The sequence below is a fragment of the Chiloscyllium plagiosum genome, chromosome 23, assembly GCF_004010195.1.
Source record: "Chiloscyllium plagiosum isolate BGI_BamShark_2017 chromosome 23, ASM401019v2, whole genome shotgun sequence".
NCBI lineage: Eukaryota > Metazoa > Chordata > Chondrichthyes > Orectolobiformes > Hemiscylliidae > Chiloscyllium > Chiloscyllium plagiosum.
This window is the reverse complement of record NC_057732.1, coordinates 51,671,501-51,686,488: the sequence shown is the minus strand read 5'-3', so window position 1 is coordinate 51,686,488 and position 14,988 is coordinate 51,671,501.

Genomic DNA, 14,988 nt, shown 5'->3' with positions numbered 1-14,988 from the left:
CTGTGTCTCAGTGTGGGGCAGGGGCTATGGTTCAGTGTGGGACAGGGGCTGTGGCTCAGTGTGGGGAAGGGGCTGTGGCTCAGTGTGGGGCAGGGGCTGTGGTTCAGTGTGGGGCAGGGGCTGTGGTTCAGTGTGGGGCAGGGGCTGTGGTTCAGTGTGGGGCAGGGGCTGTGGTTCAGTGTGGGGCAGGGGCTGTGGTTCAGTGTGGGGCAGGGGCTGTGGTTCAGTGTGGGGCAGGGGCTGTGGTTCAGTGTGGGGCAGGGGCTGTGGTTCAGTGTGGGGCAGCGGCTGTGGTTCAGTGTGGGGCAAGGGCTGTGGTTCAGTGTGGTTTGGGGGCTGTGGTTCAGTGTGGTTTGGGGACTGTGGTTCAGTGTGGGGCAGGGGCTGTGGCTCAGTGTGGGTCAGGGGCTGTGGTTCAGTGTCGGGCAGGGGTTGTGGTTCAGTGTGGGGCAGGGGCTGTGGCTCAGTGTGGGTCAGGGGCTGTGGTTCAGTGTGGGGCAGGGGCTGTGGTTCAGTGTGGGGCAGGGGTTGTGGTTCAGTGTGGGGCAGGGGCTGTGGCCTTACGTGGGTGTTTGACAACAGCCCGCAATTTGACCACATGAAGGTCCCCTGCACTGGTCTGCTGCAGACAGCACTTGGAGAGAGTCTGCGATGTATGTCTTTTTAAATTTCTGTCTTGTTTTTCTGACCTATGGTTATAATGCTCCAAGTACATGCAAGTCCTGGGCCTCCTCCATTGCCAAATCCTAGCCACCTGACGCCAGGAGAAAGAACGTCTCATCTTCCGCCTTGTGGCCCTCCAATCACATGGCATCAACATTAACTTCACTAGTTTCCTCATCTCCCTTCCCCGCACTTCTTCCCAGATCTAACCCTCCAACACAGCACCGCCCTCTTGACCTGTCCTATCTGTCCATCTTCTGTCCCATCCATCTTCTTCACCCTCCCCACCAGCCTATCACCATCACCCACCACCTATTGCCCTCCCTGCTCCCTTCTCCCACTCCACCCCCACCCTCCTATTTATCTCTCAGTCCCCTTCCCCCTCTCCAGTCCTGCTAAAGAGCTTCTGCTCGAAATGTCAAATCTCCTTCTCCTCAGATGCTGTCTGACCTGCTGTGCTTTTCCAGCACCACCCTTATTGACTCCCTCCCTGTATATAGCTGCAATGTAACCTTTATTTTTCTTCATTTCTCTATTCTGTCACCAAGGATTGTAACTCAGTACTTTTATCCCTCAGATAATGCTGTAAGTGACAACATATAAACTTTTCACTGAACTCATTTGAGTACGTGTGACAATTAAGCTAATTCAGTTCAATTCTATGTTGTGCACATCCAATTGAATCCTTCATAATGTCTGTCCTATATTTAACTCTCTACTGTTATGAGTCCAGTTGATGGAACTGGAAAAAGATAGATCTCAGAACGAACACTGGCTTGATAGATCAGAAGTGCTTTTTTAAAAATTGGTTGTTGTGCTGGTTAGTTACTGAAACATATTAACATGAGTCTGCAGATTCATTGTTAACAACAGAACAGAAGTTTATTACATCATGCAAAAAATTGATAAAATAAACCAAGATATAGAAGACAAGATGGTAAGGTCCAAAAACACAAAGCAAAACAAAGTTTTAAATCATTCTACTGACACTACCCATTACAGAGACTCAAGACCAGGTAAATTATACCCTAATCCAGCTCTTTAGGCTTCTGTTTTACAGAGTCCAGGTTCTTTACCATGGACCCAGACGTTATAAAACAATAGTATATAACATCATAAATTAAAACACAAATCTGGATGAGTCCACTGGTTTGAAAGATACAAAGAATAGCTGGTCCACTTTATTAAAGGTCTTTGAATTATCAGTTCAAAGTCGTAGTTTACACCAACTCTTGAAGCTGGGATGTGCTGGTTTTCTTCAGATTTATAATGGGCTTTCACTGCAGAGAACAGAGAGACAGCTCCTGTGCTGGTGCAAATCAAAACACACCTCTGTATGTTCTTCCAAGTCCCAAGCTGTTCAGTTACCTCACGCAAAAGGTTACTGTCATTGCTAACTGGTCACTAGTCCATAGATCAATAACCGCTTGTTGGAATTCAGCTGAATCTGAACACAGAACCCCTCGGCTCTGGTTTGTCTGCACCCACCTCAACTGCTGCTTATTCAAACCACCGTTTACACACTATGGGGGTCAGGTGACTTTGTTTCCAAACCATGCAGCAATCCTTCAAAACATTGATTTAAAAGCAGTCCTTCCCCATTTCATATACAATTTAAAAAAAAACACAAATGTAAAAAGACATGGTCTTTACATCACAATCCACCTGCACTTATTTCTGTCATTGATGAGCATAAATTAGAATAGCAATTTATTGTCATGTGTTTTTTTTTAAAAAAGTGAGAAGTTTTATAAGTCACTGTCTCACAGGGGGCACTTGTATTAACGGCATAAGTCAAGAAAAATGTCAAGAAGAAAAAAGTAAAAATTAAGACAGAGTCTTTTTTGAGAGGGGAAAGATTTAAAAGGGACCTAAGGGACAACGTTTTCATGCAGAGGGTGGTGTGTGTATGGAATGAGCTGCAGAGGAAGTGGTGGAGACTGGTACAGTTACAGCATTTAAAAGGCATCTGGATGGGTACATGCCTAGGAAGGGTTTGGAGGGATATGGGACAAATGCCGGCGAATGGGACTAGATTAATTTAGGATATCTAGTCAGCATGGGCGAGTTGGACCGAAGGGTCAGTTTCCTTACATCTCTATGCCTTTATTTCAGATTGATTTCAGTTTGGGGAAAGTTGATTAAGACAATGAATGCTGGAATACCTGGAAATCGCTGCCACCAAAGAAGACGCCTGCACAGTTAAGGCCTCCATGCCGGGACAAGAGATTGCCACACCAGGCCAAGACTGCCATGCCAGGCCAAGAGTGCTGTGCCAGGCCAAGACTTTCATGCCAGTCTGAAGCCTCCTTTTTGCTGGGTCTGGACTGGGAGCACCCGCTTTCTGCCAGTTAAAGAAGTTAAAAAGGTATGATAATGAATGGAAACATGAAGAGATGTTGCATCTTGTTTGTGATTATCTTTTGTTGTTGCACAGCAGAGTTCAGAGCCAGGTTTGTTATTGAAATTAAGTCGTTTGTTGGCTCTGATATTGACTGTGGTGTGTTCAGTGTAATGGTTTAAATGGTGGTAAAGCCACCATGTAATCACTGAGTGGAGGCTCAGAGACGTTGCTGCGAATGCATGTGGTTGCTGGGCTAATTGGAAGCAGGATAGGGCAGCATAGTTTTCACCAGAGTCTTCCAAACCATCCCACAGGATAAAGTCTATACTTCTGCACTGACAGAATCAACCTGACACGATGAGGAAGTGGAGAATGCACTCACACAATGGGAATTAAATACTTGGGGCTGAACCTTTCTTTTTTTGGTGAGGCTTTTTGGAGGGATTCTTGCCCTGGGATTTCTCATTATGTCTTGCCAAACATTTTTAATTAACTACCTACCCCACCCCCGGCACCTCCTCCTTCAATTCTACCTTTACCTTACCCTGTGCCATTCCTGGAACAACTTACTACTTACTGGGTATCTGGTGAAAGACATGAATCTCTGGTGCCTGTGCCATATTTGGCACCTGTACCCTTGACCAAGGTCTGTTGAGTGGCAAGGTGAGCCGGTTTTGGGGCCGGAATGATTGGCACAACAAAGTGAGGCAAGGTAAGGCAAAGCAGGCCAAGGCAGGGATGGTACGGGTATGGAGGTAGGCACTAAGTGAGCAAGCACTAAGAGAGCGCGAGTGACCTGCCTTGTGGTGTGGCCTGATCCAATCCATGAGCTGGGTGCCAGTCCCTGTGTGCACACACTGGTGTTGCCCATCAATGCGAGTTGCCAGTGCAGCCTACAATGCAGCTCTGTGCTTCCTGAGTGTATGATACTATTACCTGCAAATACATTGGAGAGATGGTGTGTTGTCTGTGAAGGGCTGGCAAATGTCAGATGCCAATGTTCGAGGATGAGGGCTGTTTGGCACTGTGCAGCGTGTCCTGAGATACTGTTGGGTGCAGAGCAATATGGAGGCTCCTCACAGTCAATAACCAACTGAAGTCTCAGGTACCCGCTCTGACCTTCATGTCGAGATTTTCTCTTGTTTTGTTTTTTTTGGTAAGATAGTGAGCTAAATGTTAATGAGGCGAGTCAGGTCATTAACAAGACATTCTCCCCAGACCTTGCTGCAGACCAGCAAGAAACCTCTTTCATCACTCCTCAAAAACATCAAAGATGCAGCAACATGCTCTTGACATTGGGATAGGGCTCCCTGGACTTCCTGTCGAGAACAAAGCAAGAAAAGAACAGTACGGCACAGGAACAGGCCATTTGGCCCTGCAAGACTGTGCTAACACATGATGCTTTTCTAAACTAAAGACCTTTTGTCTCCAAGGGCAACACGGTGGCTCAGTGGTTAGCACCGCTGCCTCACAGCGCCAGGGACCTGGCTTCAATTCCAGCCTCGGGTGACTGTCTGTGTGGAGTTTGCACATTCTCTCACGTCTGCTTGGGTTTCCTCCTACTATCCAAAGATGTGTAGGTTGTGTGGGATTGCTGTGCTAAATTGCCCAAAGTGTTCAGGGATGTATAGGTTAGGTCAGGGGAAATATAGGGTATGGGGAGCGGATTACTCTTCAGATGGTCAGTATGGACTTGTTGGGCCAAATGGCCTGTGTCCACACTGTAGGAATTCAATGATTCTACGCTGTCTGTATCCCTCTATTCCCTAACTATTCATGTTTCTGTCAAAATGTTAGCACCACTGCCTCACAGCGCCAGGCACCTGGCTTCAATTCCAGCCTCGGGTGACTGTCTGTGTGGAGTTTGCATATTCTCCCACGTTTGCTTGGGTTTCCTCCTACTATCCAAAGATGTGTAGGTTGTGTGGGATTGCTGTGCTAAATTGCCCATAGTGTTCAGGGATGTATAGCTTAGGTCAGGGGAAATATAGGGTAGGGGAGCGGATTACTCTTCAGATGGTCAGTATGGACTTGTTGGGCCAAATGGCCACACTGTAGGGATTCAATGATTCTACGCTGTCTCTATCCCTCTATTCCCTAACTATTCATGTTTCTGTCAAAATGCCTCTTAAACATTGCTATCGTACCCACCTCTACCCCCTCCTCTGGCACGTACCACCCTCTGTGTCAAAAACCTGCCTCTCACATCTCCTTTAAACTTATCCCCTTTTACCTTAAACCTATGTCCCCCAGAAATTGACATTTCTACCCTGGGAAAAGGTCACCGACTATCCATTCTATCCATGCCTCTCATAATTTTGGAAACGTTTATCAAGTCGCCCCTCATCCTGTGAAATTCAGTGAAAGCAAACCCAGTTTGTCCAATCTTTCCTCATCACTAATACCTTCCAAACCAGGGACATCCTCTGTTGTCTCTGTAACCTCTCCAAAGCCTCCACATCCTTCTGGCAGTGTGGCGACCAGAACTGTACACAATGTCTAAGTCTGCCACAAATCGTTCCGTAGCCCATGTCACTCAGACCCCTGCAAGATTCACTTTGGTTGTATGAAGTTACATGGAGAACGAACAGATTATAACCCCAGCTGTACAGGATTGACTGACATGTAATGCAAATGGTGGAACTGTCTGAGGTTCTGCTGGAGACATATGCAGTGAGAGGGACCCCATGTGTTGAAAGCTGATACTGACTGTCCCTGGAAACCCCTGGAGTTTACTATTTGCCATTTAGAAACATGGTGAGTTTAAACTCATACAACTGAAACCATTGAGATAATTTCCTCTCTCTCTTACAAATATCTTAATGAATTCTGAAATATAATCCTCGTTACTCTCACTAGTACTCGTCTTTCAGAGCAAACCAGAAACTGAGGGTAAAATAAAACCAAGAACTGCAGATGCTGGAAATCTGAAACAAAAACAGAAACTCAGCAGGTCTGGCAGCATCTGTGGAGAGAGAAACAGAGTTAACATTTCGAGTCCAGTTCTGAGGAAAGGTCACTAGATGGATAGAAATTTAGCGTTCCCCTATGTAAGATCAGGTTGGAGTGCCAACTTAGGTCTGGGGAAGTTACAGTGGGAGTGATTGACAGAGTGTCAGTTCCAGGAATTCAGTTTGTTCTTGGGATGATTTGGCAGGGTCCAAGATGGGAGTGACACCCCTTGTTGTGGAGAAGCCCAAGGAAAACCAAGAAACTGAGGAGCTAAAACAGAAATATCCTGGTATTTTCCCAGACTGTGTGGTAACCAGATCCCACTCTCATAAGTCACAGCACGAAGTGAAAAGTAAAGCGAAAGGTGAAGGAGTTGAGGTTCAGTTAGTGAACACCCTGCTGGTGTAATGGTGCAGGAAAAACCTGAACACCCTGCTGGTGTAATGGTGCAGGAAAAACCTGAACAGGCAGAGGGCCAGACAGAAGTGTTTCGTCCTGAAAGGCTAAGAGACTTGCAACAGCAAGAGAAGACAACAAAAGGTATGTATGTGGATGCGTACTCTGAAAAGGAGGCAGAGAATATTCCAGAAGGTTATTATCTGAAAGGTAGAATCCTAAGACGGAAATGGAGACCACAGCAGGTTAGTGCAGAGGAGAAATGGGTAGAAGTGCACCAGGTTGTGTTGCGGGTAGCATACAGACAGGAGGTGTTACAGGTAGCACATGAACTACCTGTAGGAGGTTACCTAGGGATATGAAAGACTCAGGCTAAGGTAAAAACACATTTTTATTGGCCTGGAATGCACAAGGATGTGGTTAACTTTTGCCGAACGCGTCATACATGTCAAATGGTAGGTAAGCCACAGGCAGTAATAAAACCAGCCCCTTTGTTGCCAATTCCCACATTTGAAGAACCTTTCACGTGAGTTATAATTGATGGCGTAGGTCCCCTCCCGAGAACGAAAATTAGGAACCAGCACTTGTAAACCATAATGGATGTGTCCACCAGGTGTCTGGAGGCAATTCCATTACAGAGTATCAAGGCAAAAAAGGTGGTTGAGGAGTTAGTAGCTTTCTTCACATGGTATGGGCTACCCAGAGAGATTCAGTTGGACCAAGGGTCAAATTTTACTGTTAGGTTGTTTAAGGAGGTTATGGATAGCTTAGGTATACAGCCCTTTAAATCAGTGCGTATCATCCTGAATCCCAGGGAGCTTTAGAAAGGTGGCATCAGACCTTAAAGACTATGTTGACAACATACTGTCAGGATTACCCAAATGATTGGGATATAGGTATTGGGATATTGTTTGCCATTAGAGATGTCCCAAAGGAATCGACTCAGTTTACTCCCTTTGAGTTATAACTTGGTCATGAAGTGAAAGGCCATTTAAAATTAATTAAAGAAAAATTGACACTTAGATTATGTATCAGAGGTGAAGGAGAGACTAAATTGAGTAGGTGAGTTAGCTAAACAGCACCTAAAGAGGGCACAGTGTAGAATGAAACAGGTGGCAGATAAAAGTTCTGAGACTCTGATGTTTTCCTGAAGGTATAATGAGTTAGTTAATCGATAGGAGATTCCTTCAAAGCCAGGTTTAGTGGTCCCTATTGAATTGAGAAAAAGTTGTCAGGTGAACTATCTACTAAAGATGCCAGATAGAAAAAAAGCTATATTAGGTATGTCATGTGAACATGTTGAAACTGTTATATACTAGAGAGAAAGAACTGGAGAAACAGGTGTTAGCTACTGCCCCCACAGAGTAGGGAATCAAATCCAGATGATGTGGATTTTGAGATGCCTCAAAATAGATTAAAAAATGAAGAAGTCATTGAGGAGTGGGATAGCTTAGTAAGCTATCTGTCTCAGAAGCATAGAACGGAGTTGAAAGATTTGTTACTACACTATAAGGACATATGTAAGAATCAGATGGGGAGGACTAATGCTATAGTACATGAAGTAGACGTAGGGAATACTGCTCCAATAAAACAACACCCCTATCGGCTTAATCCTTTCAAAGCCAGATAGGTCCAGATGGAAGTGGAGGCCATTCTCGACGAGAATATAATCAAACCAAGCCAGAGCGAGTGGAGTTAGCCAATCATCTTAGTTCCCAAACTGGATGGGGGATGGAAATGTGTTGCTGGAAAAGCGCAGCAGGTCAGGCAGCATCTAGGGAACAGGAGAATCGACGTTTCGGGCATTAGCCCTTCTTCAGGAATGCCCGAAATGTCGATTCTCCTGTTCCCTAGATGCTGCCTGACCTGCTGCGCTTTTCCAGCAACACATTTCCATCTCTGATCTCCAGCATCTGCAGACCTCACTTTCTCCCCAAACTGGATGGGACTCAATGATTCTGTGTGGATTATTAGAAGGTCAATGCTGTTACAAAATGGAGTCATATCCAATTCCTAGATTGGAGGACTGTATCGAGAAAGTCAGACAGGCCAGTCATATCACCAAATTGGACTTAATGCGTAGTTACTGGCAGGTACCTTTATCAGAGCCGGTAAAAGCAATTTCTGTGTTTGTAACCTCATATGGGCTGTATCGGTTTAAACTAATGCCCTTTGGAATGAAGAATGCACCAGCCACATTCCAAAGACTCATGAGCAGAGTTGTGGCTGACCTCATATGGGCTGTATCGGTTTAAACTAATGCCTTTGGAATGAAGAATGCACCAGCCACATTCCAAAGACTCATGAGCAGAGTTGTGGCTGGGTTAACAAACTGTGCAGTCTATTTGGACGAAGTAGTGATCTTTAGTAAGTCTTGGAAAGATCATATGGTACATTTGGCAGAGCTCTTTGATTGATTGCGAGAAGCAAAACTGGTGATAAAATGGAGTTCGCGAAAGCAGAGGTGACATTCTTAGGACATAACCAGTCATGGAAGGTTGACCCCACAGAACGCAAAGACAAAGGCCATCAAGGAATTTCCGCGGCCAACCTTAGAAGAAAGAGGTGCTTCGATTCTTAGAACTCAGCGGAAGTTTACTCCAAACTTCAGCAGTGTAATGGCAGCGTTAACCAATTTACTGAAGAAGAACACAAAGTTTCAAATTCGACCATTTGAAATCGATATTAAGCATCAAACTGGTTTTAGCTACACCAAACTTTTCAACATCTTTTAAGGTCACCATCGATCCTAGTGACATAGGAGTTGGAGCTGTACTCCTCCAGGAAGATGAGGATGGGATTGATCCACCAGGTGGTCACTTTTTGAAGAAGATCAACATCGACCAGAGGACATACTCCATGATCGAAAAGGAACAATCGGGTTTGGTACCGGCCTTACAGCATTTTAATGTGTCTGTCACAAACAATGTGTCGGAGACAGTTGTGTACACGGATCACAATTCTCTTACATTCTTAGAACGTTTTAAAGATAAGAATATGAGACTATTTTGTTAGAGTCTTATGTTACAAGCTTTTAATTAAAAATCATACATGTCGGAAGAATGTAATCGCAAATGTGTTATCACGGATTTAACTGATAGAGTTTAGTTGAGATTTGTCTTTATTTAATGTTATACATATACAGGTATATGGGAAAAAGTTAAGGTGAAACTATATTAAAGTTATCTGTCTGTTAAGGTAATGTGTTTTGAAAGTAGAGAAAAAAAATTAAGCCATCTTTTCATGATCATGGTTCATATTCTTCTTAAGTGGGGAGGTGCTATGAAGATGTGGGTGTACCTTTAAGAGAGTTAAAAGTAGCAGAACTATCGAACACAGCACCAACTGTACTCAATAAGGTAACAATGGGTCAAACAACTCAATTAGCTCATTGTCTGGAGGAAAAAGCAAATTCGAATTCAGCCAGTTTACATTATACCCCGAAAAATATCAAACTCCAATCCAGTTTGAATTGAGTATATTAACAATCTTAAAATCCAATGACACAATCCAATGTTTGGGGTATAAGACAGGGGAAAATTGAACAGTTGAGGGGAGAATTAACTAGCCCAGCATGTAAACAGACTGCCTGAAACATAGCTCTCTTAAAAAGGTCCCTTTTCGATCAGTAACCAGTGACGCAGAAATTCCTGAGAAGAAAAGAAGACACAGGAAGATCCAAATAGGAGAACCTACAGCTGTCTGGTTTTGAGATAAGAAGGTGTTGTTTTGTAAATCTTAACTGGGAGTTTTATTGGGCTAGTGTTGTAGAAAGGAAGGGAACAGATAGGTTAGAGTAAGGAGTGGTAAGTAGTTGTTAGTTAATTATTCTCTGTTATACTTTAAGAAATAAAGTTGTTAATTTTTACTTTAAATGGTTCTTGGCCACTCGAATATTTACAGATTACTGCGCGGGATAAATCTTTTCTGTGTTGCTGGTTTTAGGTTTAGCAGGAGGGTTTACCCCGTGTCGTAACAGCTGCTGAGTTTCTCCAGTTCTTTCTGCTTTTGCTTCAGAAACTGATGGATTGGTTTTCTCAGTTTTATAATCAAAGCCCGAGGAACAGGAAGACATTGTACCATACAGACTCCAAATGGATTCATAGACTCATACAGCACAGAAACAGACCCTTCAGTCCAACCAGTCCGTACTGAACATAATCCCAAACTAAACCAGTCCCACCTACCTGCTCCTGGCCCATATCCCTCCAAACCTTTCCTATTCATGTACTTATCCAGATGTCTTTTCAAAGTTGTAACTGTACCCACATCCATCACTTCCACACACGAATTATGCTCTGTGTAAAAGAAAATTGCCCGTATGTCTATTTTAAATCTTTCTCCTCTCACCTTAAAAATATGTCCCCTAGTCTTGAACTCTCCCACCCTAGGGAAAGGACACCTGCCGTTCAATTATCTATATACCTGATTATTTCAAAGGTCTCTATAAGGTCATCACTCAGCCTCTTACGTTTTAGTGAAGAAGGTCCCAGACTATCCAGCCTTCCTGTATAACTCACACCCTCAATTCCCAGCAACATCCTGATAAATCACTTCTGAGCCTCTCCAGCTTAATAATATCATTATAATAAAGAAAGAGTAGAGGGGGAAAAGGTAAATAAAAATAAATAATAATGAAAGACTCTTAGAATTTCGAATGACTTGGCCATTTCTGAGGGCAGTCAAGAGTCAACCCAACTGCTGTGGGTCCGGAGTCACGTGTAGACCAGACCAGGTAAGGACAGCAGATTTGGAACCCAGAAGTAAGGTTTTACAACAATCCACCAATTTCTTGATTATTAGTAAGGAGTATAGCATTTAAAAAAATTGAATACGTATTAATTTATTGAGGCTTAACCCCTCAAGTTGGGGGTTATCAGTTAGTTAGGATAAATAAGATATAGAAACAGACAGATGCCAGTATCAATGGATACTGAGAGTTCTGAAGTCTAAGTAGCAATGAACAACAACACAAGATTTCCAATTAAAAAGAGAGCAGGCTAGAAATGCCAGCAGGTCCGTGTACAGTTGAAATAGAAAATCAAGTTAATTTTTGGAGTGGGCACTTTTGTCAGATTTTACAGAAGGTGGGTCTTAGTTGAATGATAGTGTCTGCAGAATGCAATGCTTAAATCTGAGTATGTATTTAAATACAACGTCTTCTGCACAACTGGATATAAATATTACAAACACACAAACACGGAACAGGATTAGGCCATTCGGATCTTCAAGCCTGCTCCACTATTCAACAAGACCATGGCTGCTCTGAGTTTAATCACAAGTCTACATTCCTGTATATCCTATATCATTCATCCTCTTGACCATCAAGAATCTCTCTACCTCAGCCTTAAAACTAATTCAACGTTTGGCACCCACAGCCTTTTGAGGAAGGGAATTCCAAAGACTCACAGCCCTCTGAGAGAAATAAATGTTTTCTCATCTTGGTCAGAGCAGGACTTATACACTTTATGGTAAGGTCCTGGGGAGTGTGGCTGAACAAAGAGACCTTGGAGTGCAGGTTCATAGCCCCTTGAAAGTGGAGTCACAGGTAGATAGGATGGTGAAGAAGGCATTTGGTATGCTTTCCTTTATTGGTCAGAGTATTGAGTACAGGAATTGGGAGGTCATGTTGTGGCTGTACAGGACATTGGTTAGGCCAATTTTGGAATATTGTGTACATTTCTGGTCTCCTTCCTATAGGAAGGATGTTGTGAAACTTAAAAGGGTTCAGAAAAGACTTACGAGGATGTTGCCAGAGTTGGAGGGGTTGAGCTATAGGGAGAGACTGAGCAGGCTGGGGCTGTTTTCCCTGGAGCACGGAGGCTGAGGGGTGACCTTATAGAGGTTTATAAAATCATGAGGGTCATGGTAAATAAGCATGGTCTTTTCCCCAGGGTGGGAGAGTGCAAAACTAGAGGGTGAGGGGGAAAGATTTAGGAGGGACATAAGGGGCAACTTTATCACGCAGAGGGTGGTGCATGTGTGGAATGAGGAAATGGCGGAGGCTGTTACAATTGCAACATTCAAAAGGCATCTGGATTTGTATATGAGTAGGAAGGGTTTAGATGGATATGGGCTAGGTGCTGGCAAATGGGAGTAGATTAATTTAGGATATCTGGTCGGCATGGACAAGTTGGACTGAATGGTTTGTTTCTGTGCTGTATATCTCTATGACTCTATGACTGTTTTAAGAGGGTGACCCTTTCTTTTTAAACAGTGACCCTAGTTCTAGATTCTTCACCAAGAGGAATCATCCATTCCACATCCACCCAGTCATGAAGTCACACAGCAGGGAAACAAGAGCCTTCGGTCCAACTTTTCTGCACCAACTCACGATCGTATACATTTCAATGGAGTCACCTTGGACTGTTCTAAACTCCAAAGGGGAGAAAGTGAGGACTGCAGATGCTGGAGATCAGAGCTGAAAATGTGTTGCTGGAAAAGCGCAGCAGGTCAGGCAGCATCCAAGGAGCAGAAGAATCGACATTTCGGGCATGAGCCCCTCTTCAGGAATCCTGAAGAGGGGCTCATGCCCGAAACGTCGATTCTCCTGCTCCTTGGATGTTGCCTGACCTGCTGCGCTTTTCCAGCAACACACTTTCAGCTCTGATCTCCAAAGGGTACAGGCCCAGCTGGTCTGACCTTTCCTGATAGGGAAATATCAATGAATATATTTGTATTAGGAAACCTTGAACAGAGAGAGAGGCTTTGAACAGTTCTGAGGAAGGGTCACCTGACCTGAACCGTGAACTCTGATTTCTCTGCACAGATGCTGAGCTTATCCAGCAATTTCTGGTTTTGTCTCTGATTTCCAGCATCTGCAGTTCTTTTGATTTTTAAATAGGCTTTGAATTTGTTTTAACCTGGTGGTTCTATTGATTTAAAAGATCATTATTTGTTTATTCTGATGTGATTCAACCCAGGGATTGTTTCCTATGTTGACACTGTAAAACAGGAAGCTGAGCAATAGAAATGCTGAGGCATTACTGACTTGCTCTGGGTGTTTAACCACGGAATTCATAGAATCCTTACAGTTTGGAAACAGGCCCTTTGGCCCAACAAATCCACCCCGACCCTGCAAAGAGTATCCCATCCAAACCCATGTTCCTACATTTACCCCTGACTAATGCACCTAACCTACGCATCCCTGAACACTCTGGGCAATTTAGCATGGCCACTTCACCTAACTTGCCCATCTTTGGACTGTGGGAGGAAACTGGAGCATCCAAAGGGAACACATGCAGACACGGAGAGAATGTGCAAACTCCACACAGACAGTCGCCCAAGGCTGGAATCAAACCTGGGATCCTGGTGCTGTGAGGCAGCAGTGTTAACCACTGAGCCACCGTGCTGCCCCCTTTGAACTCTGTTGACTTACTTTCGGTTTCCCAGTTCTATAATTTAAGTTTAATTGTTCAATTTATTACATTACTAGGTCCAGTTAGCATGTGGAAATGAACATAATTGTTCCCTGTTCGACCTGCCATTGTATTCTTTATTTTTGGTAAACACATGTAATTTTCTGGAAAATCTTCATATTTAATTGCCAATACCTTGCAGTCGACTTCAAATATTTTTGTGTAAAATTCTTTAGAAACAGTCCAGTGTCATGAACATGTTCAAAGTTGTTTTACGTCTCATAATTATTTTGAACTCTCTGTTTGGTATTGTGTAATTGGCTATGTTTGTTTAGTTTTGTTTTGGTCGATGATAAATATAAATTCATTTAAAAATAATACAACTCTTTCAGCAAAAACTGTTTGAAGTATACCTTCCCAGGAAACAAACACTGCACGGGATTTACAAGATAGGTTTGAGGAGATGACCATTGGATTGTCCAAGAAATAGGTTTTGAGATGGCGGTATGGAATAGTTGAGAGAGAGGGAATTCCAGAATACAGAAGTACTGCATCCAATCACTGCAAAACCCCTGCCCCAACAGCCCCCACCCCCCCAACTCCCTAGTGGCAAAGGTAAGAGGGAAATGGGGAGGACTCAAAACAAGAAAAGGAGCAGCAGGAGAGCAAGATGATTCAAATGTATTTGTTCATGGCATGTGGGCGTGGCTGGTTAGCCCAGAGGGATTTCCGAATCCTGGAGTCACATGTAGATCTGGCCAGGTCAGATTAGTGGATTGTCTCCCTAAAAGGGATTAATAAACCAGCTGAACTCTTTTTTGACAATCCATTGAAGCTGTGTGGTCACAATTTATTCAGCCTTTTATTCCAAATATTTTATTGAATGCTGCCAATTATTGGTGGTGGGAAAACTGAACAGACGCTTTCACCTTTTCTAAAAGATGAAAGACTTAACAGCAACCTAGATTTGTTCAATATGTAATTTTAATTGCATGACACTGTGATCTTGTGACACACACACACACACACACACAAACACACACACCTCCATCTGTGTCGTACGATCTTATACTCCACAACCACCTGATCAAGGAGCAGCGCTCCGAAGGCTAGTGCTTCCAAATAAACCTGTTGGACTATAACCTGGTGTTCTGTGATTTTTAACTCTATCCACCCCTTGTCTAAACCGCCACCTCCAAATCATCACTCCTCCACACACACTCCCCTACCTCCCACACACACTCCCCTACCTCCCACACACACTCACAATCACAT